We start from the raw sequence: 26,714 nt of genomic DNA on the forward strand, positions 1-26,714 counted from the left end.
TCTCCGTGTATACTTGAAGTTTGAATAAAAGAACAACATATATTTCATAAAACAAGTACTTTATAAATAAACAGTAGTTTTCTCATTTCTGTTTATAATTTTAAATCAGCAAATTTCAAAACTTTTTATTTTATATTCAATACAGCAATGACAGTATCATATTAAACTATATAAAAAAAAATAATAATTTTAATGAAAAAATTACTGTAATTGAAATAACGTTTGCGCAGTACTTATTATAGTATCTGTTTCTTTACTTAAGTTTTAAAATTATTACGTATATTCTAGAATATTTTCAATATATATAAAGCTTTTTAATTATTTAAAATCTTAGGTTTATTGCAACTACATTTACAAAATTTTTAGCACAATGCTTTCCAATTTTTAACAACAAAACAACAATGTTGAAATATAGCGATACTGGTTTAGAAAGTTTTAGTGACATCACTAAATCAAATTTACAAATTTAAAAATATTCTCAAAGTAAACAACAAACTCTCAATCTTATATTAATGTAGCTACGTATTTAACGGCAAAAGTGATAAATTTATAAAATTACTTTATTTGTGATTAAAAGTAAATAACTGTTTAGATTTAATAATTTTCTATGTGTACTGGAAAAATATTAAATATAAAATGATAAAATAATATATTAAAAATTCTAAACATTTAATTAAGGCAATCGTGTATATAGTTAAACTGTAAAGGTTATCATAACATTAGATAGTTTATTTTTAATGTATCTTAAATTATAATATAAACTTTTTATTGTTAAGTATATTTTTACGAAGAAAATAAAAAATTAATTACTACAAGTACTTTGGTATAAATTTTTCAATTAAAACTTGATTTGTTGTAATTAACTTATTAGTAAACAGTTAGTAAAAACTAATTTTATACACTTTCAATAAATTTTATTGTATACAGTAAACAGGATAGTTATATATTTTATTTTTTTACTTGAGCTTTTTAATAATCAGATATTTGAAGTTTCTTTAAGAAAAAAATATTTGCGAAAAATTAAACTTAATAAGTGATTATTAATTGCTGACCTAGTTTAAAAACATAACTTTTAATAATGATTACTATTAAGTATTCAATTTTTATCTTGTTTTATTTCATTAAAAAAACAAAAACAACCAATTTCTTAACAAAATGTTATTTTTCAGACAGCTTAATAGACTACGACATTTTTAAAGCTTTTGAACATTTAGACAAATATTATTTACTTTGACATGACTAAAAACTGAACATTTTAATTAAAAAAAGATGTTTTGTATAAAACCTAATGTTTTCCAAATCTTAATGTTTTCCAAATTAAAAAACATATGTGACTTAATCTATTTGTCAAAAGTTAAACCATAATAAATCACAGTTGTGATGAACCTGCTGCGTTTACTTTTATTTCATATTTTAATGATTGTGTGGTTTTAGTAATCAAAATGACCATATTTGGATTTTTGCAACCAAGCTTAATATTTAAAATTTAATTTCAGTTACATTTATTATTGTGAGAGTTGTTGTTAAGACCTAGCGTCTGAAAATTAGACCTATTATATATAATAAATAGTGATAATTATTTCTTAAGTTTTTTTTTTTGATTGAAGTATAATAATTATAATTAAAATAGTATTTGATAGTTTAAGAGTTATTTAAACATTTTATAGTTTAAAAAAATTTTTTATAAGCTTAAATTGTTCTTAATTTTATTTACTTCTATATAATTTAAAAAAATAACTTGTATTTATGACGTAGAGTTTCTATAATAGTGTTTTGTTGTTCATTTTTATGGTAGATATATAGTTTAAACTGTCTTGTCTGAATTACACTAATTAGCACCTAGTATTTATAAATAGCACTTAAATGAGTAAATATTTATACATGATTTGTACTTCCAACAAATTAATGGTCACCGAAATCCATGGGTACAACAGTTATACAGCTTTTTTAAGTTAAGAGTAGAATTTTTTTTTTATAAATTAGATAGCTTTAAAATTATTGTTTACATATGCTTTTAATACAGTGGTAAGCTATAGATGTTTTTTCACAATTCATTTAAAATAAATATGTAAACTAACGCTAGTGAAGTAAACATTCTACATGACAAAATTTGTCAGCTTTAAAACTAATCTGCTTTTTTTAGATAACATTTTATAGTTAATTTTAACAGAAATTATCCAGTTAATTTTAAAATTTAGTATTTTTCTTTTAAATTTTCGTTTAGAACTTTTACAACTATTTAGAGTATTAAGTATTACAATTTATAAAACAGGAAATATACTTATGTATACATTAGATAAATATAACTTCTAAGTTCATGAATAATTTAATATAACAATATATAATTAAAGAAAATTGACGACATTTATTTATCATTCAAAAAATTAGATTTAAATGTTTTAACATAATTGGTTTAAAAGTGAAAAATTCTCAATAGAAGTTAAAGATAACCTTCTTTTTTAATAAGTTTATCAAGAATGTTAACCACAAGGTCAGTGGTTTATAAATTCAGAGCATTGATCGAGGTATTAAAAACAAGTTTATATTAGAAACACTTTAAGTTATTATTTTGTTCAGATGACGTCACTCAAACGAATTGTAATACACTTTAACGCAGTTCATATAATTAGTCAAAAAGTTTAAAGTTTTACTGTAATAGCTGATTTTAGAAAATTTCATGACAATGTAGTGCACCTATCAGATAATAGTTAATTTAAATAAATGTATTATTTTTAATAATATAAAAAACATTTTTAATCTAATTAACTTTGTTAAATATGTTTACCATTATCGCATTGTATTTAAAAGTATGCATCTAGATATTGAAAGTTATATAAATATTTAATTGAAAACTATTTTTTGATAATACTTTAATCTATTTTAAAACTTATATTTACGAATATATGTTTTTTAATGTGTTCTACAAAGAAGACCAGGCAAATTTAGTTTTAATGTTATAAATTTTATTTTAATAACTAATTGGTAAAATGTTTTATTTTAACCTTTTTTAATGTCTTTTTTTGTTGAGTATTAACAAAACAGAATTTTTTTTTGTATCTTTTAAAGTTTTTTTTTTCCTGTTACTGTAATTAAGCTAGATAAACAATAATTTCTTTTAAAATTTATACTTCTTTTTACAAAATTTAACAACAGTTTATAGCAGATGAAACATTATTAACTTGACGTTTAAAACTAGTCTTAATTAAAATAAATATTTGAAGTAAGAACTTCAATTTAAAAGTAATTTTATTTTTATTCAATCACAAAGGAAACTACATTTTGGTTATATATACTAAAAGAAGGTCGATTTTTTTTTAGGCAAATTTATAACCTTGTACATTTCAGAAAGTTAGGTTACATGTAAAAACTAATTTACTATTTTAGTTTTTTTTATATAAAAATGACAGTACAATAATATTTAAATGAACTCTTTAAGTTTTATCTAAAAATAAACGAATATAAAGTTTTATTGTGTTTGCAAGCGAAAAAAAAAATTTATAGTGACGCCATCATTGTAAATTCACAAATAGTAGATAGTTTTTTATATATTTAATAAATTTTTTTCAACGATCATTATAGAACTAATGTTAAAGTTTATTATAACTTTTAAAACCACAAAAATAGTGGTATTTGTAATAAATCATAGAAATATAAATGTATTTTTTTTTGCATTTTACATAATTAACATTTTTGTGTTGTAAAACAAAACAAGATTTTGTATTTATTTACAATATATATAAAATATTATTCTTTTTTTTCTAAAAGTTAAACTGCTAAGTTTTTATTAAACATGCTTTGACATTGTTTTGATTTTTTAAGGCTAGTATCTTCTGATAATTCAGATAATTTAAATAAGTTCATTTATTTTAAAGAGATACACAACATGTTATCGAAAAAAATGAACTTATTCATTGTCTTTATAATTAAGAAAAATAAAATAAAAAATCACTTCAAATTAAAAATCTCTTCTTATTAGTATAACAGCTAAGGTTTAAAAATGTTTAGTTTAGTGAACATAAATCAATCAAATTTTTGGTTTAATATTAAAAAAGTATTAATTTTCGAGATTTTCAACGTTAAATATATAAAAAAGTACCATCAAGATTCTTAAATTAAACTACAAATAAAAGTCTTAAAACTTTGCTTTATTTACATTATTTTTTATATTTTAAGTAAATATAATTACTTAATAGTATTTATGAAGTATTATTAAAAGTAAATGAAAATTTGATAATTTCATTTCTTCTTTTTAACTAAAGAATTATACTAATAAATTATTCTTTAGGTATTTTGATTATAATTTTATGTCGTAAACAAAAGCATTTAATATCATAGTGTTTGTAATCAATTCATATTACTGTAAACGTAATAGTACAAAACTCGAAGTAAAAAAATATTTTTTTTTTTATCACACAAATACGAGATACAAAAGTTGAGTTTCAAAACCAGTAAAAAGTTAAAAAGGTTAAAAATCACAAGCAATATATGACATAGTGAAATCATGTTTCAAAAAAAAACTACGATGTATAAGATAATTATTACAAGTAATTAGAACAAATTTGCTCAAATGAAAAAATACTATTTTTTTTGTACACTTAAAATCCCATAGTAAAATAATTTGATGAAAATTTATTAGTTTTTAAACTATTTCTTATATTACTTTTTATTTAAATTAATTTGTAATTTTAAATAGAAGAGCCACTTTATAGAATAGTTTTTTACATTATTACTGCAAACAAAAACTAATTGTTAGATAAATGTAGCTAATAAACATATCTAATTGTAACGTAGACAAGCAAACTAATGTACATATTTTAATGCAAATTTTTAATTTTAAATTTTTCTGTTGTTTTACAAGATATTTTAGAATCTCTAAAGCCTAAATCAACTTTGTTTTTAGAATTTTATCTTTATTCTAAAAAAGATAGGTTTCTTGTCGCAAATTCTACCAAAACAAGTTTTAGTAGCTTAGTGACGTCATCATAAAACACGCAAGCGTAGAAATGCAAATGTTTTATATTAATAAACAGTATCAATGATTATTATCTTTCAGAGTTTGTAGCAGTTTTATTGCTGTAAATTTTAAAAACTACTGCAAAAGTGGTTGATTTCGTTATAAACATTAAAACAATCTTTGCTAAAGCATTTTTTGCAAAATGTCAAATATGTAAGATATAACTTACAACTTAAAAAGGTTATTGAATTACCGAAACTTGTATATAACTTTTGAACTGAATGATTAACTGATAGCGATAAATTTTAGATAATCATATTAACCAAAAATTATCTTTTAAATTAAGTATATTTTTCTAAGGTTTAAATAGTTAAACTAATTTATAACTTTAAACAGGTTACTAAAGTTTTAAGTATTGATCTATAGAACAATTAGAAAAAAAGAAAAATGTATACTACAAAATTTTATTTTTATGTTTAAAAGAATCATTAACTCAAATTTAGATTTATTTAAGATTAATATAAGTATTTAAACTATTATAAATTATTTTTAAAGTAGTTTTATTTTCTGAAACTAAACTTAGGTATTAAAACTTTACAGTATTTATATTATTGAACTTATTTTTTTGAAAACATTTAACTTTGTTCAAACAACTGATTTTAAATTTCTTCATGAAAATCCAACACAAAATTTTATTTAGAACGAACGACGTCATTTTGTTAAGATCACAATACGAAACATCTACTACATGTATATACCAATAAAACTATGCAAGAATGTAGAAACTCATCATATGAAATTCAAAACATTCTCGAATTTATTAAAAACTACAGCAAAGTGTTATACATTTTTATTCCTGACGTAATAAAGCATAAAATAATTATTAAAAGTTTATAAAATAATAATAAGCCTTTATTTTACTGACGACTTTTATGTGTAGAAATTGCTAAAACTTAAATTCTGAGTAACGATTTGTGGTAAAAGTTTCACAACAAAAAAATCACTACAAAAATCTATTTTTTATTTAAAATATTTGCTATTGTTTGTTTTAAATAATCCTTTAAAATATTTTATATATCTAATTAATTAATTAAATACGATCTAAAAAAATAATGTTAATTATCAACATATATATATACTTCTAATTTTAATTTTGTTTGAAAGCTGTAGGAAAATGTTTATTTTAAAATCAGAAAGATATAAAATAGAACATTTAATTATAAATGACACTAGAAAATTTTAAAGAAAAATTGTTTATACAAAATATTTACAGTTTTATTATAAATAGTTTAATCTTGTTAAAAGTTTTAAAACATTAGCATTAAAATGTAGATTAAAAACTTTTTTTTTGATAAGATTTTATTTTATAAAATTCCCTTTTTAAAAGCTTTTAATAGTACTGGGTTAGTAATGAATGCTAAAATTTAACAATAAACTTTTTAATTTCACTCAAAACCAGACATTTAAAACTAAGATATACTTTATAATTTATTTTTATTAAAAAGTAAAATGCTTATGTAAGAAAAAAAAATATAACAGTTGTACTATGAAAGCATTTTAAATTTTTAAATGTGTTAAAATATTAATCAATCTTTAGTTTTACTTTTAAAAAATATATATGTATTCTTTTTAAATAAGCTGACTAGAGAACTTGTTGTCAAACGTAATTATTGATGAATATATGTTAAAAAAATATAGTGGAAAATAAGTTTTTGAAATAATATTGATATTTTTAATTCTAAATTACAAAAATATGAATTGTAAAACAAATAAATATAAATTATATTTTAGTAGTTTACTTCGTATTATAAAATTCTTTTGTATGTAACTATTAAAACCAAAGTAAAATTTGTAAATTTTTTATCTTTAAAAATTTTTTTCAAAGTTTTTAATGCCAGTTATTAAATCAAAACTGTTAAGGTCGAAAATATTTACATTACATTTTCTATTGGTTGTTTTAGTTTGAACTATTATACAGTAACTTAGACAGTCTTTTATTAACTTATAAAGTAAGTCATATTGTTTAAAAATTAATTAGTAATTTCCTAAAAACATCAATATTTATGAGTTCACATTTTCACTATAAATGTATCTAAGTAAACTTTAAAACATGTCTTTCTATTAAAAAAACGCAAAAATATTCGTTAAAATCTAAAAATTTGTTCAAAATCAATGTTAGGCAGATAACTTCAGCTAAAACTAAAACAACATAACTGTTAAAAAAGTTATTTAATTACAATTTTAATTTAAATTAATAGAATACTAACTAAAAAAATAATTTCTTGATAAGTCAACAAATCGTTTAGAATTTTCAGTATAAAAAAATAGCAGCTAAAAAAAACTTATAATCATTAAAACCAGGAATCGGCACGCTATTTCGAAACCGTGAACCCTAAATCACAAGATTAATCCTTTTTTTACTAATACTTAGGTAACATCAAGTTAGTTTTTACTAATGATGTACTGGACTCACTATCCGGGTCCGGATACGGCCGGATATTGCCATTTTTGTCTGATATCCGGATCCGATTCCAGCTAGATCCTAATTTGAAAAAAAAGTGCGGATCCAAGTCTGACCGGATCCTAATAAAGATCCGGCCGATTCGGATCTAGTTAGTAAAAAAAGCATACAGAAAAGTATTTTTTAGGCTAGTTTATACTCACTCTAGCTAGTTTCTTTTGACTTAAACAGTGGCAACCCTGCTAATTTTAAAATTTTAGTGACTTTTGAAAATCTATTGCTGCCTCAGGCTAGTATTAAGATTTTTGAAAAACTCAGGCTAGTTTTCTTTTAGATTTTGAATGAGCTTGAGATGATCCAGTTTTCAATATTTTGTGAATTTCTAGTTAGTTTTGTTCAAAAACTTGATTTTAATTGATTCTAGATTGGTAAGGTTATAGGGGGGCCCATCTTGATTTTTAAAAGTTGATCTTATTTGATAGATTTTAATTTTAGCTATGAGATACTTTTTACAGCTTAATAAAATTCAAAGTAGTTTTCAAGAAACAAGGGATCAAAGCCGGCCAGCTCAATAGCTTTCTTATAGAAGGTGCAAACTAAAAAAGCTAAAAAAAATATTGTTTAAACATCTATCTCCTCCTACAGCTTTTAAGCAATCGTATTCAAATTTTTACAGTTTACTCTTAACTAAATTTTAAGTCGTTTAAGTGTAGGAATTTTTTTTATTTTGAGAAAAAGTCTTCTTTTTTCAATAATAGGTGTTTTTTTATTGAGTTTTAGACCTTAAATTTGTAAATTTCAATTATTTGAAATTCCAACACTCAAAAAATTATAAACTGTTTCAGGAATATTTTTTTGAAAATTTGAGGTACTTAGCTTAAAAAACCTAGGAGGAAAAAGATTTTTAGTGAAATGGATATTTCCGCGTTTTTAGTTTGCGCCTTCCATTAGGTCCCTATGGAACTCTCCGGCTTTGACCGCTTATATCTCAGAAACTACTTTGAATTTTATAAAGCTATAAAAAGCATCTGGCAGCTAAGATAGTATTCTATTAAAAAAGATTAATTTTTAAAAAAAGTTTTTAATCCCTCTATAGCCTTAATTGTAAACATTTTTTAAAATGTTCAACCTTGTGGCTAGCTGTTCTACTGATTATTAGCTTAAAGTGATTATTTTTTGGTATTCCAAAACCTTATTCTAACTCTGGAAAGTGTATAATCACTCAGGTTAGTTTTATTGATTCAAAGATTGGCAACCCTGATACTAGCTAAAATTAGGTGATATTCTGGTTGCCAAAACTCATTGAAAGTTTATTAGTTTAGCAAAAACGATATTTTAGTATTTTTTTTGTTCTTTGAATTTGAAGTTTTTTTTTACTGTTCTTTTAATTACAAGTTTTTCTTTTGTTCTTACAATTTTAATAAAATTCAAAAGTAAATATTGTTTAGAAAATTAGCAAAAATACCAGCTACTATTTTTACTGTTAATCTTAACGAGACCTTAATAACATATCATAAACTTTCTTATTGTTTAATTATTTTAGCAGCACATTGATTTTTTTTAGTCCAAACTTTTTTTAACCATAATTTTTCAAAATTCAAAAGTATAAAATTTGATATAACACATAAAAGATAAACTTCACACAATAATATTTAGTTAGTAGTTAGTTATATAAAATTGCATTATCGTACATAGTAGTTTTTATACTATTTACTTTACTAATAACTTTGAATATTAAGAATCCGGTTTCGGATCCGGCCTGATTTTAATTTGAAAAAAATATCCGGGTCCGGTTCCGGCCGGATCTTAATTTGAAAAAAAATCCGGATCCGGGTCCGGCCGGATCCTATTTTGAAAAAAAAGTCAGGGACCGGCCTGACCCGAAATTGTGGGTCCGGTACATCACTAGGTTTTACACGCTATCTTTAGATTTAACAGTTTACCAAATCCATTTCAATAAACTTTTAATATCAATAACCTGATGTTTACAACAACATTTTACTTGTATCACCCAGGTCTCCAATACTAACTAGATTAATTTAATACATTGTCACTACCCCGATATAACAATTAGCAGTCTTGGTACTTTTTATTGAATGGTAAATTAAAATTTTGCTTTATTTGAATTCTAAATAAACATTTATTAACATTCTTTCATTAACTTACCTATTTTTATGTTTTAGCTTTTTAAGTAAGCTTATAATTTGATTTTCTGAAAGGGTTAATTTTTAACTGAGTAAAAGACCATTGCAGCTTAGGTTAATTTTTAAGCTTTGTATTTATAAGCATGTATATATATATATAAAACAAGTTTAGTAGTTTTTTTTTTCATTGATTTAAAAGAAAAAGATGATACAAAAGTAAAATAGTGTTAGTTTTAAACTTACATCTAAAGAAAATTTTTAAATTATTTAAAATATTTCACCTGATGACAACAATTAAAATAAAATCAGCTTTACGTAGAAATATACTACAAATGTTTTATTTTTGTACAAAAGAATCTTATATAAGACTTTTATAATTATTAAAATTTTATAATTTACTGAAAAATTTTTTTTTCTAGAATTAAGCTTAGTTATTAGAACTTTACACTGTTTATATTATGGTAATAATCTTATGAAAACATTTAACTTTGATGAAGTAATAAAATTTAAATTCATTCATGAAAATGTAACATATATGTTTTTAAGTGTACAGTGACATCAATTATCTAACAATGGTAAGCATGTATATATAACTAAAACTATTCGAGGTTGAACTTGATCATCATTTGAAATTCAAAGTATTGTTGAAACTTTTTTAAACCAAAGCAAAGTGGTTTATTTTCTATTCCTGACGTTTTATATGTAACAAATAATACTGTTAAGTGTATAAAATATTAATAAGCCTTCGTTTTCTGACATGTTTTATATGTACAAATCACTAAAAATTTGATTATTAGCAAGGACTTGTGATAAAAGTTTCCCAACTAATTTTGATAGTTTATTCTTTTTTTGGAACTACTTGTTGTTTTTTGTTTGTTTTAAATAAGTAATTAATTTTTCTCTAAATGTTTAAAAACGATCTAAAAAAACTAATGCTACATATCAATATATAAAAATATGAGTCCAGCAAAAAAAAAAATAATTGTATGTAATGACTACCTTTTTAAACTTATTTTTAAATTAGGTTATGCTTAATAATTTTCAACAGATTTATTATTTTTGGATGAATAGTTTTGTATCAAAATACAGTTTAAGTATTCTTGAGTTTGCAATAATTTTTTAAAGCTTTACGAAAGTTTCAAAAAATTAGGGGTCTATAAGCTGTAAAGGGGTGCTACAGCGCCATAATTGAAATTTAAACGAGATAATTATAAGTTGATTGTGAGGTAAAAGGCAAAAAAAAATGTCCTCTGTGTATTTAAGGGTACTTTTTGAGAAATTTTGTGGAAGGTAATATAGCTTTTTCTTATACAAAATTTAAGAAACCCATGATTAAGCATTCCTTAAGATAAATTAACCTTATAACAAATTCACTTATAAAATTATTATTTTAGTTAAACTACTTTCTAGTAAATCATTTATTGTTTTTATTACTAGTGCTCGTATCACTTTTGTTCTTTAACTTATATTAAAACCTAGTATTAATTTTGAATCACACTACCCTCACGGGTATTTGTTCGCTAATTAGTTTTTATAAATTAATTTTTACGAGCTCCAAATGATTCATAAAAGAATTAAGAACAAAATATTTCTTCAATTGACGTCATAGCTAAATCTTGTAAATGTTAATTTTTATGAATTTTATATGATAAAGGTTATTTTAAAGTAGACTGTGATACTTTACATTCTAATTTTAGAAACCACATTCGTTGTGGTTAACATAGAGAAGATTTTAAAGAAAATTCTAGAATTTAGTTTTATTTTATGTTTTTATTCTTTAAATTCAAACTTTTACAAAACTTTTTGTTTCTGAACTTTAGTAAGATTTTGTGTATAGTCTTCATTCTATAGTATTAATTACTATTAACCAATACAATTAACCAAGTTATTTAAATTACAATAGTTTCTAAACTTTCAAACCAAAAACTAATGCGCTGTTCTGAAATATTTATAACTTTTGCTGTCATTATAAAATAGTAAAATAATAGTTTACTGATAAGAAGTATTTAAAATAAATATTATAGATACTAATGTATTCAGATACAGCTATTTTACATTTTAAATGCCTTTTGACTCTATCTATTAGTAGTCTAGAAGTAATTCAATACATTAAATGCTCTTATCCTTAGAACATTTATATTCGTAGACCACGTCAGGTTTAAATTTGTGAGATGTCTTGTCTCTGTTGCTGAGTAAATTACCTACCTTCCTTGTTGTAAAAACAGTTTTGAAGTCTCAATATAAATGTTTAATAGATTCTCTAGTTTCTTTTTACACTCACTACTTGCTTTTCCAATGTAAGGTACTTTTAGGATCTTTTTGAAGTATGAATTGTTTATTTTTTCATTAGTCCACTCTTTAGTGTTGTTTATAGACCTTTCAATTACGTCATTAACAAATTTCTTTGGAAAATAAAGATTTTATGAACTTTATTTTTAAGTTTTTTTTTTTCTGCAAATTGTATCAATAAAGCTAGAAGTTTTGACCTATTTAAAACCATAGTATTAAAGTCCATTTTCATTTAATTGGTGCTTTTTAATAAAATTTAAAATAACAATGGTATCAATTTATTTTTTGTTCACCTTTGTTATTACTTTTTCTGTCGTTAATTTAACTTTAATGTGTATAAGTGTTCTAAGAATAAAAGCTTCCAATATTGGATTTACTTCGAGACTACTTTTAGAAAGAGTCAAAGAAATTTTAAAAGGTAAAATAGCTGTATCTGACCACATTAGTTATTGTATTTTTTGTTAATATGTAAGAATAACTTTTAATACCTTAAGTATTTTAAAAGAATATAGAAATAAGCTTGAGCAGCGAAGCTGTTATAATAAAACGTTATAATCCAATTTTAAACAAACAGTTAACTAAACCGGGTATTAAACACACACTAAGAATTTAGATTAGTAATAATTAAATTTTTTTACAATTTATATATTTATTTATGCAAACTTTAACTTTTAAAATCATAATTACTTTTTGTTTTCATTTTAAATTTACATATTTAATTTAATATTTTATTATTCATATTAAATATATAATAACTGTAATTTATAAAGTTTGAAATTTCTTTACCTGTAAATTAATCAACGAAAATCTACAATAAAATAAAAAAATGACTGAAACAAATATTGTTTAAACTTTCAGAGTTCTAAGTTTTATGTACTGCTTTCATAAGTTTTTATTAGATGTAATGGCAGAACAGTTTTTAAAATACTTAAAGTTAAAAAAAAACTTGCCGAAGTAATAACTCATTACCGCAAATTTAAGCTTTGTTAGAAGTATAGCTATATATAGATTTTTTTACTTTGATAACTATCAAGTACTTTGTTATCTGTAAATAATATTCTAAAAACATTAAATTATTGACAGACACGTTTAAAGTAAAACAAATTAGACTAATAATGTTTAAAAAACAGTTTAGAAATGAATTCAATATATTTATTTTAAATTAGTTTTCTATCTTGTATGTCTACAACTAGTATATACGAGTTTTTACAATTCTAAAATAAAAATACTTCTCTCTTATCTGTTGTTTAACATAAAAAATCACTTTAAAATTTTCGATCACTTTCGTTAATTGTAGAAAATTGCGTCGTATTTTTATATTTTCGTCATCTCAACAAAAATACAGGTTAAAGAATTTCAAATTTATATATAAATAAAAAATAGTTTGCTTAAAACATCTCGTTCTTTGGTTAAACATTTATAAACCACTGACTTTGTGGTTAACAAGTATTTCACTTATATTAGTTTAAATTTTTTTTCTTGATTTCCGTTTAGAATTTTCGACTTTAAATCAAGTGCATTAAGATATTGACATCAGTTTCTTTCTTAAAAAATGATCTTGCCAGTTATTATTAGTATAAAAAGTGTATTTACATAATTTCTATAGAAAAGAAAATTAAAGTGAATGTATTAAAATCTTTTTTTTTTTCAGTTTACTTGTAATAATGTATGCGGTTTAGCTTTTTGATTCTGGAAAAAAATTCAAAAAACAAATTTAAAAATGTTTATTATACCAACTTAGATTTAAAGTTGTTAAAATAAAAGAGTATTATTAATGAAATTACTTAAGTTTATAAGTCTGGCATTTAAGTAAAATTTCTTATTTTGAACAAAAATAAAAAATGCAGAGTTTTTTTTTTGATTTTAAAACATATTTGTATGACTACTTTTTTAGTAAACAATTTATAAAGCTTTAACAAAAAGCTAATTCAATTTAAACAGAAAAAAAATCAAAATTAATTTTAAAAAATTATATTATAGTTACTTGTCAAAAATAAAACAAGAAAACTATGCAAAAGATTTTGACTTTAAAGATTTGTAATGTTTTGTTCATAAAACTTTAAACATTTTTACGACCATAATCGGAAACAATAAAAAAGTTAAACAGAGACATTGGCGAATAGCTTTAGATATAATATAATTATATTTAGAATATATTTAGAATAGCTTTGCTTCTTTTAGACTAGAAGGAGATTATACTGAGGGTACATGTTAGGTAAAATTCAGACTAAGATAAATTAGTTTAATAAATAGATTTAATGCAACATAAGAAACTTATTAAGCTTTAAATTTAATAAACAAACACAAATCTAAAACATTGGCTAACTAGTAAATTATAAAAAAAAAAACAGATAAAATAAGTATCAGTTCTAACAATAATTTAAAATTAGCAAATAAGTAAAATATATAAGCCTAGAAATGTAATAGTATAAGACCCTAATAAAATTGTACAAATAGACAGTAAAAAATTTTTTTATTTTAACTGGTAGCTAACTGCTGAGTTAGATTTCAACCGTTCAAAATCAAATATAGAGTTTTTATTCAAACAAGTAACAAATTCAAAATCAAATAAGCTGTAAGTGAAATCGTAGTTGTACTTAAATTTAAATATAAAACTGTTACCTAATAACACAGAAGTTGCTGCAAGCCAGAATTAAAAAATGTGCGTATGAGATTTTTGCATCATCAATTATTTTTTATGCACAATAATAAGTGATTTGCCAATTAGTAATGTGCTGATTATGATTCGCTACACAGCTTCACCCTGATGTTCATAACCCAACATCAAGGATGCAGTACCAATGCACTACAGTTTGAATTTAACAAAATGAGTTAATTTTATAACGAAAACGTTATCATATAGATTTAAAGTTACATTATTTAATGCGGGTTTACTAGTTGTAGAAACTATAAAAAAATTCGAGTAAAACAAAAAAATAGCGACTATTGAATTAATGTATTGTTAGCAGGGACATGTTTCCATTTCCGGAAACTTACGTGTTTAGTTTTGGTTTTTCTTTTTCGGTGAACATTGATTTTTAACTATGAAGCTCAGCTAAGGCACACATTTAAGGGGAATTTTGAAAACTCTGACATTGAAAACAATGGTGCGAGTGCTCAAAATAGATTTTAGCCTTATTTTTGTGGTCAAGTAACTCTTATAAACATTTGCAGCGAGATCTCCACAATATAATAATATAATAATGCTCTCTTCACTTATATAACTTATATATACAATCTTGTCAAGTATTTCAGAAAATTTACTATTAATCTTACAGTCAAAATAAATTATTTTTGCGGTATATGCTGTTATAATATGTACCGTTTTTTTTGAAAATAGTTCTTGTTTGTTGAAATCTTAGCGAGTAATTTCCAAAATAAATATTTGTATAATAAAAACTTGCATCAATTTCAGATTTTTTTCTTGTATTTGTTCATTAGATTTTGAAGACAAATATTTATACTAGTTCGTATAAGTTGTGTACTAGTTCTAAGGTAGACTTTTAAAAAATTTTCAAGTACCATCCAACCTTATCACAATAAATAACTTGATGTTTGAAATAGCTCTCGGTTTAATACTCTTATGGTTTTATTAGTGCAAATATTATGAAGTAAATGTTTTTAATGATTAGTAAGTTACTTCAAACTGCTTGCTAAGTTATTGAAATCAAATTAGATAGCTATCTGTATTAAAACACTGATTTTAGCTAAATTGAATAAATTTTCTTGTCGACTGAAATCGACCAGCTGAGCGAGGAGCCGGATAAGTGAGGAATTACTGTATCAGTGGGATGAATCTGTGTACTGTGTAAAGTTGAATTCCAAAATTTAAGAATAGTAAATATACCAATTATATATTTTTAGAAAAAGTTAGATTTAATATATAGATGTCTAACTTAATAATAAGTTATTTAGACTGAGTTTACTTATTCTTAGTTATTTTATTAAAACATACACTGCAATATCCTTCAAACATTTATGTTTTTTTTGTATCCCAATATTTAATTAAAATATAAAATATATTTTAATAAAGTTAAACTATTTTTTGTTGAAATTAAAAGCAAAATATTAGTTTTTTTTTAATGACGTCATCAAATACTATTACAATCGTAACAAAAAAAAAATATATTAAATAACAAATTTGAATAAATAAACTATGTGAAAAAAAAACTGAAATTTAGAAACCATTGCAAAAATGGTTAAAATCTAAATATATATGTTAGCAGTGAAATAGTTTTGAACTGCATTGAAAAATATGCATACAAACTGAACTTAATTAAATAGTTAATTTTAGCAAATGTTGTTAATATTAAAAACAAATTTTTGTTTAAAAACATATTATATCATCAAACTATTTCAATTGAAACAGCATGAATAGCATATATCAAAATGGTTGTTTTTTTAAACTGCTGATAAAAAACAAAAGTTTTTCAGGTTTAGTTTTTTAATTATAGACAACCATAAAAGATTTTCTTATGAAATGTGGTTTATATGTTTAACTCTAACTTTATTTTTAAAAAGTTTGAATAAATCTTTCACTTTATACATCATTTTTATAACACTTGTTTTGTTATTAAAACCCTTGCAAAGTTTATAGTATTAACTAGTCTTAAGAAAACATTCACCATAGTTTAAATAATGAAACTTCATATCTAACTAAAATAAAACGAAAGTTTTTCTAAAAACAAATTACGTCATTATCTTTATGTAACAACTGTTAACATTTATAACATTGAAATAAATTATCATTATGTTAATAACAATTTGAAATTAAGAATGTTGTCAAAATTTTAAAATTACTGCAAGATGGTTAAAATTTAAACTATCGACTTAATAACATAATGAAACAAAAAATATTTAAAATTTATATTAAGTTTTATTAAATATTCATCCTAGATTTTATGTTAATATTTTAATAAAAAAAACTTTTTGTTATGAAAATTTAACATCTGATTTGACATTGGTATCTGTTTTAAGTTAGTTAATTATTTTTTGTTTGTTTTAATAGATTACATTAAATCTTTACTACATATTTTAAACAGTGTTATTAAACATCCATATTTTCGTCTTAAAAATATTTTATTACTAGTTTTAAACAAAAAAAAAAAAGTATGTTTATAATTTATGTTAAATGTTCCAATTAATCGGCTTAGTGATTATGTTAAATATTTTAAGTAAAAGAAAAAGGTTCTTTTTATGGAAATTTTACTTCTAATTTTAAACAAATACATAACATTTACTTGAATTTATAATTGTTTCTTGTTTTTTCTAGAAGTTAAACTTAAAACTTTACCTCATAATGTTGTTAACATTATATCATTAAACACTTCCGTTTTTGTGTTAATAACATATTAAAACTAGTTTTAAACAAGTTATTAATTTCTATTAAAATTTCGAAACTATCTTACATAAATTAATTAACAGATTCACTATATAACTACAAATAGTTGTTTTTATTTATTTTTAATTTATTAAGGTAGTTATTGATCACATAATTTTAGTTGTTAAAAATTTTTTTAAACAAAAATGTAAGAAAAATTACAGCTTTTATTAGAAGTAAAACAGTACAAAATATGAAGTTTAAATCTATTTTTATTTAAACAATTTTTTTAAATTAAATTTTGAAATTTATTATTTTAAAATCACTTTAAAGTGGTTAATATTTATTTATATAAATTTTTATTTATGTATGAATTGTAGTTCAAACTCGAAATATTACTATCAGGATTTTTACTATATTACTATAAAATATAGGTATCTGTCAAAATTGCACGAGCGTACAAAATTGCATAAGGGCAAAAATTTGCACGAATGCATTAAATTTCAAAAAGAAACTTTTGTACGAAGACACTTTTACACCAGCACACAATTTTGCATGGAGACATTTTTGCACCGGTTATATTTATTTTTTTTAATTTCTATTTCGCTAAGAGTTTATTTTTTAATTTAATTTTTTTTCAATTTTCACTGTTAATTTTCACCCTAACCCTCGGTTGGTAGCTTTTTATCTCTTTTAAATGATTTTTATAATTTTTTTATAACAATTTTATTAAGTTTTTTTTTTTCGTATTTTTACTATCATTGTTACTTCTAAACCTTACCCTAGGTCGGTAGTTTTTTTTTTATATTATCTTTTGGTTCTTTTTTGTTTCTTTGTTATTTGTTTTTACATAATTCTTTACTCTCGTGCAAAATTGACCCTTGTATACTTTTGTCATTGTGCAATTTAGACCCGTTCCGTGAAAAGTATGTTTTTAAATATTGTTGACTATTTACTAAAGTATTTTTTTTATTATATTATTAAAAAAAGAAAAGTTCTACCTTTGAAAAAAACAAATAAAAATTCTACAACTTTTTCAGTTTGTAGAATTCAACCACGTATAGTCTTTACTAGATATTTAAAATTTAGCAATTTGAAAATTTAACTAAAACCTGCTTTAATGATAATTTATAGATTATAAAATTAAATAATTACATACAGTATATTTATACGAGCAAATCAAACAAAAAAAATATTCTCACTAACTTGTTTATTGTTAAAATATATTTAATTTTTTAGAGTAAAAAAACTGTATAAAAAAGCTCTTGTTCTGTTTGTAAAAAAATTAGTTTTTTTTACAAAACATTATCCGATGCATTGCAATTTAGAACAAAAGTTATTTTTAAAAACGTTTTGTTTATATGAAACAATATTTTATAGTAAGTAATATTTATTATAATTCTATTTACTATTTCATCATGATAAATATGAATTTAAAAAAGAAATATGTTAATTGACGTCATAATCTTAAAGTTACAGCTGCTAGTTTTTATATAACTTTGTGTAGTGAATATATAATTATTTTATGCAAAAGTTATTTTATAAGCCTCAAAATTTCAGGCTAATGTTAAAAATAAAATTTTAGTATTTATTTGATTAACGTAGTTTATTTACTTACTAGTTTATTTATATTAAGTTAATGAAAACTAAACTGTTTAAATGCTATTATCAAAAGAAACTTTCAATGTTTACGCATTCATATTAAACGTAATAACAGTTGGTAAGTTTAAGTATCGGACTTGTGAATTTATAGTTTTTAAGAAAGCTCAATTTTAAGTTATCTGTATAAGTGTACGTTAATAACAGACAAATACAAATTTAGAAGCTTTTAACTGCATTTTTTTTTGTAAATCCTTACCCACATTTTTAATTGCAATTTAAAATAGCAATCAAGTTAAAACTCAAATATAGTTATAAAACTAGCAAGAAATCTTTGTAACGTTAACTTCTCTTTTTCAATTATTTCGAAACACAAAACTTAATAAGATAATAAGTTCATTTTTAATCATTTGTGTAGAATTTTTTATAAAAAAAAAAAAACTTTGAAAAAACATATCATAACAATAATGTTGACATAGTTTAAATTATTTATTTACATAAGTATCTCATGACGTTAGAATTACTTAAAATTATGTAAAAATGATTTAAGAAGCGATTGTTTAGTAGTAGTTTAAGAAATATCTAAATTTATCGTATAAGTTGTTAGTAAAATAAATTTTAAATTTAATTAAAATAAAATTCACAGAACAAAAATGTTTGATATAAAAAACTAAAAACTTTTATTTATCGCTTTAAAGATTTAATCTGTCTTAAGTCAAAATTTATTATAAAAGTCCTACAATTAAAGCTTTTTTCATGATCGACGAAACAGACAAAAACTATTATATGTTTGAGGTTAGATTTTGACTACTATGTTCTGTATTTTTTACGTTCATAAAATATCATGAATAACATAGTGACGTAAGCAGTTAAACCAGCAAATGCCACATATACTTTAAAGTAAATAAAAAAGAATTTATTATTATAACAATTACTTTTAAACATTGTAAAAGTTTGAATCCATTTCAAAAATGGTTAATATAATGCAACTAGTAAAACGTTCAAAAATATATTTAGCTCTCTAGAAAGTTAAAAGCAATGAGAGAAAAGTAATTAATAAAAAATTTATAAGGTATTCGAATGTTGTAAACTGAATATAATAAAAAAAAACGATTAAATTTACCTAAGTTGTTATAAATTTTTTTATGAACACGGAAAAACAATTGTTTTCAAAATTAAAGAAAACTTGCTTCTTTGATTTCGTCGCATTCTTATTAATTGTTTTTTTTGTATTAATAAATAAATACTCGAATTCGTGTACTTTTAATTATTGCCTGTTGAATGTTAAGTTACCAACTTTTTGTTTTCCTTTTGATCACGATCTAATTTATTGCACATCGAATACATTTAAAATCCGAAACAATTAATTTTTTTTGAACTCTGATCTATAAATTAAATAGTTAATTTTTAGACTAGTTGTTTACGAAATATGTCTATGTTTTTTTTACCTACTAGAAACAAAAAAAAATAAGCATTTTAGTTCTGTAAAATAACTGTAAGCTAGTCTACCGGATTATATCTAAGTTAAAGAACGACGTTTATTTGTTTATTTTATTTCTATTAAACGTTTAATTGTCCTGTAAGTTTATAAACTGTTCTTTTTAATTCAAAAAAACAAAAAGCAACAAAAAAAATTTAAGATCCTTTATCACTAGTGTCTTTGATTTGTTTTCTGATAAATTAAGTTAAGTTTCGTCTGGCTACTTATAGAAAAATAATTTTAATAGTTAAAAGACGTAATTACAAACTAGATAAAAAATAACTTTAACATACTCCAGTAGATTCCTATATAGGTATAGCATCGGGAAAAGTCGAGTATATAACATCAAAAATATATAGAAATTCTTATCTAGGCTACTTGTTTTTTTTTAAAATGCAGGTAAATTGCTAAGCAGGTAAATATTTATAAGTCGAAAATTAATAAAAAAAAGTATAAAGTTTTAAATTTGGTTTTTTGTTAAACATTTAAATTTTTTCAAACTGTTTAAAACTAGTTCGTTTTTTTAAAAAGAAATTGAGAACTTAACTTTTGAAAACAGTGTTTTGTTTATATGAATTAACTGTGTATAACTGACGTAACTAAAAAGAAATACTTAAAGTTAAATAAAAATTTATTAGAGTTTTTGTTTTATAAATAAGCAAATTTGCAATTTTAACTCTTTAATAAAATAATATTTTTGTTTCAATTAATCTTTATTAGGTCCACAAATGATACTATTGTTAACATGACAACATAAAAACTTAAATAGAGTCGTTCAAATTTTTAAACTAAATACATGAGCAGGATTTTAAAAGCCTCTGCAAAATGTTTTAAAAGTCTTAAACTTAAATACAGTGGTGAGATTAATTTTTTTACAAACTGTAAGAAATTTGAAGAAAACATTAGTAATTTAGTGATACAAAATTCGCAAAAATGAAAAACTTCGATATCTTTTATTTTTTTGTACATATAAATGAAGACTAAGAGTAAACTGTATTTTTTAAAATGAAATTGCGAAAAAAATACATTACATTACTTTCTAGGCAAACTTACTTGTTACTTTAACACAAATAAATAATTGCAGCATAAACTAACATACTATCAATAAATTTAGATAAAACTCTTGATTTTTTTTTTTTTTACATTTGAGGGTTTTTATAAAACTGAAATTTAATATACTTTAAAAAAATCAGGAAACAGCATGTTAATTTTATTAAGAGTTTACAATATTTTGCTGCTTTTTTGATTTTTTATTTTTTAGTATTTAAGCTTTCTGTCGCATTTACGACTAAAGAAATTTTAAGTATCTTAATGACGTCATCAGTCAATATCGCAAACGTTAACTTACATAAATTGTATTTAATAAAATTAGTTTACTGAATAGCTATTTTGTACGGCATTGTAGTAGTACTAATTTTTAAAAACCACTTAAAAAGTGGTTGTAAGTCATCAACTTGAAAGTATTTAAGTATGTATAACTGTTTATAAACCTTACTTTTTTTTTTTTAATTTTTTTTTAATGCTATATAAAAAAACATATTGTTAAAATTGTTTAATTTATATTATACAAAATTTTTATCCTTTATTCTGTTTGGACTATAACATTAATTGCAAATTAAATAAATTTTTAGTATGTATAAAATCCATTCTAAATGCGTTATAAATTTATTGCGAGCAAAAAACAACTTTATATAAAAATGTAGCGATTTAATCAATAGAACTAACTGTAACACAAACAAGCAAGCTCTTTTATAGATCTAAATGCAAACTTTATATATTTTAAACTTCAATAAAATATTTAATGCTTATTTAATTTTAGAAGTTAACAGATAATTTTTAATTAGTAAGCTATGAAAATAAAAATTAAACTTAAATAAAAATTCATTAAAACAAGTACAAATAGTATATTTTATATCAATTTTTTTTTTACTTTTCTGTCGCATTTTAAATTTCATTAAATTTTAGTAACCTCGTGACGTCATCAAATAATTTTATTTGATTATGGGGATTTTATGTATTTAATAAATCTGAAACCTTTAAAACCTTTGCAAAGTATCTGATATTTAAATATAATTTAAGAATGTAAAACATTATTTTTATTTTAAATAACTTAGTTAGTCTACTAGTTTTAGTCACAAAGTTTTTAGCTGATAAGCAACGAATCGAAAACGATTGTTTTATTAATACCCTCAGTTTAAAATAAGTAAAACAATAAGTTTCTACTTAATTTTTAAAATAAAAAAAAAATTCTATAAAACTAATTTATACATAAAAAGCATGCTATGATAAACTAAAAGAATTATATTTTTAAAATGTTTAAGAACTACATCCATGTAAATTTAAGCAGCTTTATGTTTATTTGAAGTAAGTGAAAAAATGTTATTCCACCTTTCTTGTGCTTTATAGTTACTTTTCTATACTTTATATTGCTAACAAGCGGAACTCAAGTCAAATATAAAAATTGTATGAAAATCTTGGTCAGAAAAAATAACTAAAAAGTTTATTTTAAGTTGCTTAGTGAAGTGACTTATTTTAACTACATAAATTTCAATTACTAATTGTATAAAAATACAGTTAGAAATTATGAGTTAGTTTTATAATTCAGAATTCATGAGTAAACAAATTTTAAAGTTTAGCTGTAAAAGTGCTTTTATCCTTTTAAATAAACTTAAACAAATATATAGTTTCAATTAGCAACAAAACAAGTTGACAAGTTACATTTTAAATAACTACATCAGTTGTTAAAAGCCGAAAAGTAATGGTAAAAACAACTCAATGAGAATAAAAATACACTTTAATCAAAAATTGCTAAACTTCAAATCCATATTTAATAATATTCAATTATTAAATATAATTCGATATAATTAAATTCAATATTAATTAATTATATTAATTTTATTAGTTCGATATAATCTAATTCGAACTTCGAATTATATGTTAATTTATATTCAATTAACCGAAGTTACCATAAAATGAGATAAAATATTTTATTGTTAGTTTAGAAAATTGTTCAATGTAAATAAATAAAATAAAAGTAAAGGACTTATATAATTCTGAAAATTTAGAGATAGATTAGTAAGCAATAAATACTAAATAATTTTTATAAGTCTATTTTAATTAATATTTTTTATAAATTACATAAAGTCTTTAAAAACAACAAAAAAGTTAGCATTTTGTTTTATGAAACGTTTCTTGATGATTTTCTTAAACTTGAATATTGTGTGACAACTAATTATTATCACGTAAATTTGTGAAACGCAAGAAAGTCTACAACAAGCAGTAAAATAAATAGCTAATAATTTCCAAGATGACGAAGTTTCAGACAATTTTTAGTAGTTTAAAACTTTCTGAAAAACTGCAACTGGTCTTAGTTAACTAGTAACCTTTTCATTTTAACCTTTTTATCTTTCAAACTTACATAGAATATTAGTAAATTTTACTTTTCAATAATTTGACTCTTTAAGATTGTATTAATGATTTTTAACTTTATACTATATAAATATGTTAATATACTATTTAACTCTTGCAAACAAAAAATGTTTTTCTCAAAAAACTATGACTTAAACATTTATGAATACTAAACTTTAAATATTAAATTTTGCAATATAAATTAGTAAAAATAATCTATGCAAAAAATACTTTTATGGAGTCTAACCACAAATTTAGCGGTTTATAAATTTTATAATTAAAAATAAAACATTGTAATTAACTTAATTTTCTTTTTTATTGGTATTTCAAATTATCAAATTATATGTTATGTTCAGTGACGTAACTATAAAAATTGATATAGTTTATTACAGATGTTTAAAGTAGTTAAAAAATTAAAAATATGTTTTGTAAAATATACAGTTGTAGTAAAATATTGTTTAAATTTGTAGTATAACTTTTATCAAACACCTCTCAAAACAAGTTTCTCTTAAATTTAATTCACGTGTAAAATTGTTGATTTTGTATTTAAATATTTAAAGTTTTTTATATTAAAAGTAAGTGTGTCTTTTAATATTGTTTAAAAATAATAAACAATCAACTCATTTGTTGTGCCTAGTATAAATTTATATAAAGATGCATTTGATATCATTCGTAAGTATTAGTATTAGTTCAAATATATACAAATATACGAATATTAATTTTTTGCTTAGGATTTAAGTTACACTAAAACCAAGTATTATTTTAAGTAAAACTTCGATTTAATATTATCTATTTTTATAATAAAAAAATATAAAATTAATTGTGGGAATTAAGCTATCAATAAATATTAATTTAAGTATTCCCATTGGTACTTATTCAGTTCTCAGTTTTATTTAAAGTCTATTTGATAAATTAAAGGAAATTATTTAAACGAAATTGTATTTAGTTAAAAACATACTTTAAAGTGACGTCACAGCTTCAACTCATAAATATTAAGGCCTTAAGGATCTTTATATAATAGACCTAGATTTTGCTGTAGTTACGTTTATATATTTAAAAACCACAGTCTTTGTGGGTAATATTAGATAGGATGCTTTAGAAATTTTTCTTAGACTTTATATAAATATATATATATATTTTTTTTTTAATTTTAACTTTTGTAAAACTGTTTTTTCTTGACTATAGTAAAAAAAGAATACTTTTATGTTTTGTATTGTAGCTTTAATACTATAATCCTATCTACAAAAAGTTAATATAAATTAATGTTGTTTTAAAAAAAATTTAATTCAAAAACTAGTGCGCTGTTTAATATAATATTTTACCATATATTTATAATATTCACAAAATTTGTTATCATTATAAAATAGTAAACTAATAGTTTATTGAAAAGAAATTTTTAAGATAAAGCTCAATCGGGTATTAAGCGTGAAAAACTTTTAGTAATACTAAACTAAATATTAGTTATAACAAAAAATAGAAAATAGTTTAAAGTATAAATACTTACCACTGCTGTTGTTACTTTTAAAGATAAGTTTAAAATAAACTACAGTACTATATCAAACAGTTAAGTATTATGTAGTTGTACAACAAATGCTAGAATTTCAAATTTTAAATTTTTAGATATTGTATATAGTTAGTCTGGTACAACCTCAACAACGAAAAAATTCTAACAACGAAAATCTGATACAAGTTATAAATATTACAATTTTATTAAACAATTTATAAAAGCAAATATTTATAGTTTTATATTAATGACGTTTTTTCACGTTTTGTACCTGAAGTTGAAAATTTAAGAAAAAAAAGTTTATTTCAAAATTTTTTTAATATTTTAGATACAAAAATTATACTTTTTATGAATATATTAATCTATAAGCACATTAGTACAAATATTAAAAAAAAAATTGTTTCAAAAGTTTCAGTTTGGTAAGTAAATAATCAATCATTTTTATCATAAGAAAAGTTTAACTAAGTTAAATAGTTTATAAGAGCAGTTTAGACTTTGTAATTTAGCGTTTTAGTATTAATTTAAAAAAAAAAACATATTTCTATTGTTTAGAATAACAATCTTTTTTTTAGCAGAATACACGTTACTTAATTTTAAACCTAAATTGTACGTTTAGTAACTTACTTACGTATATAAAATTTGAACCATATCTATTACGATTCTTTTGAAGTATATAGTCAAAGTAAATCTGTTATGCTTTTTCAGCAGTACTGACTTTTTGAGCTTTAAGAGTGGTAATGAAATTACTCATATATTTAATAAACTTTTCATTAAGAAAACGTTGTTAACAATTTGCTCTTTTTACCTAAGTTCATATATAATAACTTTTTTAAACATTAGTTTTTTGCTTAGCAAGCATTGCTGTTAACTAGATAAATATAAAAGGTATAGCATTAATAAGCTTAAATTAAAATTTTACCTACAACACATTAAAGCTAATATATGTTACTTAATAACTTAAACATGCTAATTTTGACATTCTTACTCATAAAACTAACTTTTCATCGAGTAAATATATATGAACATAATATTTAGAGTTTACTGTGTTTTAATATTGATAACCATTAATAAATTTTGAAAACTATTTTTACTGTATTTTTTACATTAGTTTTTATAATTTTCAAAAAGTTGGTTGACTACTTTTTTATTGGTTATCTTAAGTTAGTTTTACGTTTAGAAAAATTACAAAACTTGTAAAAAAATTTACGTTTAAATTATGCACATATGTAAATTTTGATAACTTACGTCACTAAACTAATAAGAATTAGTTTTGGATATTTAATTAAATTATTTGCTTACTGTATCAAAAAAGTTGTCAATGTCTTGAAATTTTATTTGAACAAACATATTTAATTAAACATGACCTAATTTAATGTTTTGTTTTTTTAGGAAATTTTTAACTAATAAATGTAAACAGTTTTAAGAAAATATGTATAAATTCATTATTGTAAGAAGGGAATAAACTTATATATGTTTTTTGCAACTAAGTATGTAGAGGATATTCACTTTTTTATTTATTAGAGTAAAGTTATCAAAACTATATTATCTTCATTCT

This window comes from Thalia democratica, chromosome 3 (assembly GCF_965202585.1).
Source record: "Thalia democratica chromosome 3, ktThaDemo2.hap1.1, whole genome shotgun sequence".
Classification (NCBI taxonomy): domain Eukaryota; kingdom Metazoa; phylum Chordata; class Thaliacea; order Salpida; family Salpidae; genus Thalia; species Thalia democratica.